We start from the raw sequence: 6,000 nt of genomic DNA on the forward strand, positions 1-6,000 counted from the left end.
GTTCTGGGTGAAGCTGGGTGGGAACTGATGCAAATTTTATTGTCAAAAAGGCTTGGCTCTCCCTTCCTGAAAGCTCTGGCAGCGTTGCACAAGAAAAGTCCCCCTCACAAGGATAGCAAATTATCTAATAGGGGAATTGCGCTGGTGCACCCGGCAAACATTGCGGGGACCTTAAATAATAATTTAAAAACCTAAGTACAGGAAATTGTGTCTGTAACTACACCCTGTATTGCTATTGTACACAAAGCCTGTTATAGCTTGGGACAATATTTTAAAATAATAATCAGTTCAGTACGACAATGCTTAATATTTGTTCAAGTCAGAACGCCCAAATTATGATTCCCAGGTCACACAACAGTGGCAATGCTTTGTACGTGACTATGGTTCGAACTCTGTGATCTGTCGGAATAAATCAAAAAGAGGGGGGTTGATTTCACGGCTGTATTCAATGAGTTACATTTCTCTGTCTTAGGAACTTGTCAGGGTGCTTGACCATCGTATTTGAGACCCTCACAATCCTTAACGTATCTGCTGTCCTTGTGAGAGAAGACACTACCGCTACCTGTGTCCCTCAGATTGGGCAGGAACAATGCACGTACGTACATGTACTGGTGGCTTCCCCGTGGCGAGCACTTTCTGCCACTAGACACAGCCTGGGCTAGGCAGAGCCATTCGAAAAAAGAAAGGGAAAATGATGTTCACAATAATTATTCTTCAAATATTTTTCCATTAGCCTGAAAGCTCTGCTCTCTGTATTTCAGATGTTTCTGAGTGCTAAAAACGTCATTATCCTAGGGCTGATCGTCTTTACCGGAGTAAAGGGATTTTTACCGCGCTATCACTGCACCGGAGCTTTCTTGTATTCGCCAATAGATAAATAATCATCTCCCTAATTCTATGGGTAAAACTATCCGCACAGACCAGGCTTTGTGGACTAGACGGCACAGGCAGAGCAAGCGTCTAACTTTTCCTTGAATTTTCAGTTCTTGTGTCTTTAACGTCTCTGCTAACACAACTGAGGATTGAATCCCGAGCACCTTCCTCGTGTGAGGGACCCATTGACGCCCAGGTAAGCTGATTCATTCACCTTGGGCTTCCCTGTCAGCTGCCTGGCATTTCTAGGAAGTCAGTGGACATTTCGGTTTCACAAAGCGCCTCGATAACTCCTCTGCATGAAAAGCCAGAAACCCATACGTGTGACATTAAACATATGGTTCTGTATGGACAGTACAAAAAATACTGCATGCACACACAGAGGAGAGATCTGCCTCAGATGAAGTATCTTCCTAAGTTGTGCAGATCGTCCAGCTGAAAGACACAGAGTTTTGGACGGTAACGACGAGTTTGTATTATGCACCGGGCCATATCCTTGGCTGCCAACTGAATTGCAGTAAAATTACTGAGGCTTTGCTAGTAACCTCAGGCTAGGATCCAATTGTCTCTGTTCTTTCTTCGCTCTTCCCCATTGCTACAGCCAGCCCAGCAAAACTGTGCATTTCATTTGCTACCACGATGTCATAATTGCTCTAGCCAGCTGAAGTCATTATGGCATAGGATGTAGCTCTTTGGCGCTCCCAGATTACACCCCCCTGCTACAGTGAAACACACGTTGCCAAATTACGGTTTAAGCTCCAAAGACTTTGTACCCTGAAATAGTTAACTAACTTCGGTGAAAAAGGCTGTTTTAAAAAAAAAAAAATCCAACAACTAGCACTTTTCTCAGCCATGTTCCCTTCAGTCTAAGGTCCCAAGTTTGTGAATAGAGTTAACAGCTTTCCTGGAAAACTGGCCCATGACATTATTTCTTTGTGAACTCCATCCACCTGTCATGTTAGGGGTTGGTACGACGCCAGAACAGGCAGGAAATAATAGGCAGCAGGATACTGGTGTGTGTCAATGGCCCTGACCCTCCCATTCCTGAACATGAATAAGTTTCAAGCTTGCAAGGCGTCACAGCAGATCGGCTTCTGGGCCCACAGAAATGTATGGGTGGGATGCACAGCTATTAAAATAACATCCAGCCAGCCGGGTTGCAGAAACGTCACCACATGGGAAGAGATGGTGTCTCATTATCTCTGGCTGTTAACTCTACTGCAGCTCTTTGTTCTTCCCTTTGAGATCTCGCAGCCAGCGAGTTATGCAACGTCTATTTGAAACAAGAACAAAATAACGACATTGCAGGTCCATTCGCTGAAATGATCTGAGCGAAGACACCAGACCTGCAGCTACCCATTTCCATCGCTAGGACCCGGTTCTCTAAAGAACTAGATCAACCATGGTGGGGGGAAAAAAATAGCAACTTCAGCTCAGTTTCAGACTGATTTCCCTCTATTTTACAGCTGTTTTCAGAAGGATGAGGTGTCAAGTTGTTCATTTAAACTGGGCAAGTTGACTAAATCCTGAGCAGTGCCCCAGGAGAAGGAAAGTTATGCTGCGAGTGAGATATAAAGGCTGGATTTGGGCTTTTAAGTTGCAGCTGGAGTGAAGTTCAGGAATGCTACCATAAAGGTTGGGTATTGCAGTGTGGGCGGTCAGCTATCTTGCACAGCTGGCCAGCAGTCTTATTATATGCCTCTCACGAGCTGCATAGCAGTACCCAAATTCCTCAATGTAATTACAGTTAAGACCTTACAGAAGATGGGTGGAAGGGACAAGAAGGCTACATATGCCGTCCTTCCCCTCCCTCACATAGATAATCTGTCTAGGTTCTTATAGGGCAACGCGGTGGGCCCTGGAGCCCTAAGACCGCTCTTCTGGAGTCTGCAGCCCACTTTTCTAAAGTAGCCACTGATTTTATGGGCCGCAGTTATTGGGTGCCTGATTCTTCAGAAGGTGTTGAGTATCTGCCCTCCAAGCATTGAGCCCTTTTAAACAGCGTTTTATTTGGGCACCCAAAACTGCTGGCTGCTTCTTAACGTCTTGAGCTCTTAAGTTGAGTTCTTCCAGCTTGGAAAGAATGCGCCGGCCTGATTACATAGAGGGGCAAATAGCTAAGATATGTAACTAATAATTGAAATGCAAAATGCACGCCAGAAAAAGACACTTTATTTCCAGGGCTGGTGGACGGGAGCCAGAATATGCGGTGGAATGGCATGCTGGGATTGCAGCTGCAAGGAAACTGTTTGTTTGTAAGCAAGCCCTCTTCCTCCCTCTTTAGTCTGACTACTAAGAAAGGTCAGAACCAACGGACTGAGACTGAAAGAGGGGAGTGGGTACCGGTCCTGATACGCAGCATCTTCTCTTACCAAGTATCCCCTGTGGAGTTCTGGTAAGTAAATAGGGCTCATACTTCTATTAAAACTACCCCTGGAAACGCACCGCTAGCAGATGCAGAGTGCAGCAGTTTGGAAGGTGCCAGTACAGCAGGTTGGAGGTGAGACCCATCTGTTCTGACCCCAGGGAAATCAGTGGAGAGAGGATTTGCTCCATCCTACTTTCCTCTTTTGAGACAATGTGCATGAAACAGCATAACTTTTGCCATGTTCTCACAACCACCCCTCTGATTTCTGGAGGAGGAAGCAATCATGGGTGTCTTAATGCATTACCATGTTGTCTGTGCTTTGATTTAATAAACTCTTTTTAGCCAGGAATGCAACATGCCCATATTTACAACTCATGGGCGCACCCAGATGAGTGGGAACTTTAGTTTCCCCAAGGACAAGTAGCAGCGGCATACCTTGTGCCGCTGCTGCTTGTTCCTGGGGAATGCCCATGCCACACAGACTCTGGCGTGCAGCAGGTTACACCAGGTGGGTAGGGGAGGATGGGGCCAGCACCTTACCTGGGGTCTTGGGGGCCTCCGGGAGCTGCCACGGCGGAAGCCACAGGAGGAAGCCTGGCTAGCAGCCAGATGTGGTTCTGGCCGACCAGGTTCCAGTTTTGGGCAGTGCACACTGCTGCCATATGCACCACCCTACTTTTTTTTGGCATGGTTTTTTTTTTTACTTTGGGATCTCCCAGGGTCCAAAAAACCTCCTGCCCTGCAAAGTAGCAGCGTAGGAAACACCGCATGTGCAGTGTGGCATCTGCAGCACCACATAGCGCATTCATCTGAGGCTTAATAAAATCTACCTCTTTCACAAAGCAGGTGCAATGGACCTGAAACCTAAAGCAAAATAGGTAGAGGGGAAAACTATTAATCTGAAAACCAACACAAGCTGAAATGGCATTGTTCATCTCTATCCCTTCTTTAGAAATGTTTGTCCCTTAAAGAGAAATACACTCACATGCACACACACAAAGTCGGCTCTGTTTTTTTCTTAGTAAACGATGGTGTTTTCAAAAAGGAGATCGGCTATCTTTATTTATCACGCAGGCAGAAAAGCTCTTCAGTCGTCATTCTGGCTCAGGCTCATTGCAATAAGTTTGTAAATAGACATCCTGCTCTCGCAGCCACTTACCTATAAATAGACAGTTTTCGTAAGAAATTCCGACGATTGGATCGATTGCTTCCTGATCTGGAAACAAAATGGGTGCAGATAGATTACCACATGAAAAAGGGTTAATAAAATCCGGGCTAGAAATAGACAGTCACGTCATACCCCACCCGCCAGTCCTTCTGCAGGCAAAACCGTTGAAATGAATTGATGTTTTTCCTGTGCGAGAACTGTAAGGGCACATATGTTCCTGGTCACTTTTCAGCTGTTGGAAGATGAGTTACAGCACATTAAAAAAATGACGTACTCGATATTTCTTTGAAAATAAACTGTTAGAAAATTACTATTTATTTTTTTTACCTACAGACACTTGACTGTGAGGTTCAGTCTTTGCATTGCAACAGCTGATGATATGACAGCTGTCAGAGTCCTGATGACTGCAATCTTCTTAAATAATAAATGGTGAGGTGCATAAACTGTACACTTGAAGGCACTGTCTGAGTATTCACATAGCACTAAAACCGTGCTCCAATTTACACTGTGTTGAGTAAAGGGATCATATGGGATTTTGGGGTTCACTCCTTGCCAGGCCCATTTTGTTTCCAACCTTTTAGAGAGGATTATCCCCATACAGTCAAAACTCCACATCAGCTGTCTAATGGTTGTAAAGGGGAAAAACTGAAAAGAAACGTAAAGCCATGAGCTCAGGCCTTAATGGAAAAATATAAGGAAGGATGGATTTTATTATAATACTTAAATATAATCTTATAATTTCTCCAGTAATTTGAGTTCCTTACCAAAAAAACCCCGATTTTTAAAAATGTACCTACAGTATTAGAGTCCTTTGTAGATTTGTTATAAGCCTGGAAAGCAAAGATGTACTGACAGGGGTAGAGTTCACCAGGGGTTAAATCAGATGGTAATGTTTATTGAAAGGACTTTTGTGTCAATCAGAGGAAGCTCTTCTGTTTTGAATCTTCATGACATGAATATACCACTGGTGGCAGGTATCCCCTTAAAAATACAGCTGCCAAGGATAGGTGGAAACGCCAAATATTCATTTATAGACTGAAATATTCATCTATAGGATAAGAGGAGAGTTTATATGCACGCTTGTTTTGCATGTGAGAGTTTTTTTTTCTTTTTTGTTTTTCTTTTCTTTGCTGAGACTGAATTTATAACTCAGAGATGAACTTTCCAGGTCAAGACCAAAGCACATTGGCAGGTTTCTTTGGAAGACATTCACCTCCTGCTGCTGCTGCCATGCCCGTGGCTAGATAAAGAGCTTTGTTTTAACTTCTGGATGAAGCACAAGATTGAATCAGGAGATCTGGCAGCAGCAAATAGCTTTGCTAGACTTCTTGGCTGGATCCAGACATGCAGGCACATGCAGTTTGTGGCACCATAAACGTCTTTGCGGCACGTGTTGCACGTTAAACTGTGTGCTGCACTGCTGATTTGCAGTGCTGGGGCAAAATTTGCTACTGATGTTTCACGGTAGCAAAAAACCCCACAAAACACTCTAAAAAATGGTGATGCAAAGCACGCCAAAGTGCTGCGTGCTGGAGCTAGGGCTGCCTGCTCCCTGGTCTTTGCAGAGCCCCCAGGCTGGGGGGCACTGCCC

The 6,000-nt window shown here is 44.7% G+C and overlaps 1 long non-coding RNA gene across 1 annotated transcript; it reads left to right on the top strand.

The window, feature by feature from the left end:
* Nucleotides 1–3,176: 3,176 nt before the first annotated feature.
* On the top strand, nt 3,177–4,857 carry LOC109284842 (uncharacterized). Its single transcript, XR_002092459.2, has 2 exons — nt 3,177–3,268; nt 4,743–4,857. It is a non-coding gene; the product is annotated as an uncharacterized LOC109284842 (long non-coding RNA).
* Nucleotides 4,858–6,000: the final 1,143 nt, after the last annotated feature.

The sequence above is a fragment of the Alligator mississippiensis genome, chromosome 8 (genome assembly GCF_030867095.1).
Source record: "Alligator mississippiensis isolate rAllMis1 chromosome 8, rAllMis1, whole genome shotgun sequence".
Taxonomy (NCBI): Eukaryota; Metazoa; Chordata; order Crocodylia; family Alligatoridae; genus Alligator; species Alligator mississippiensis.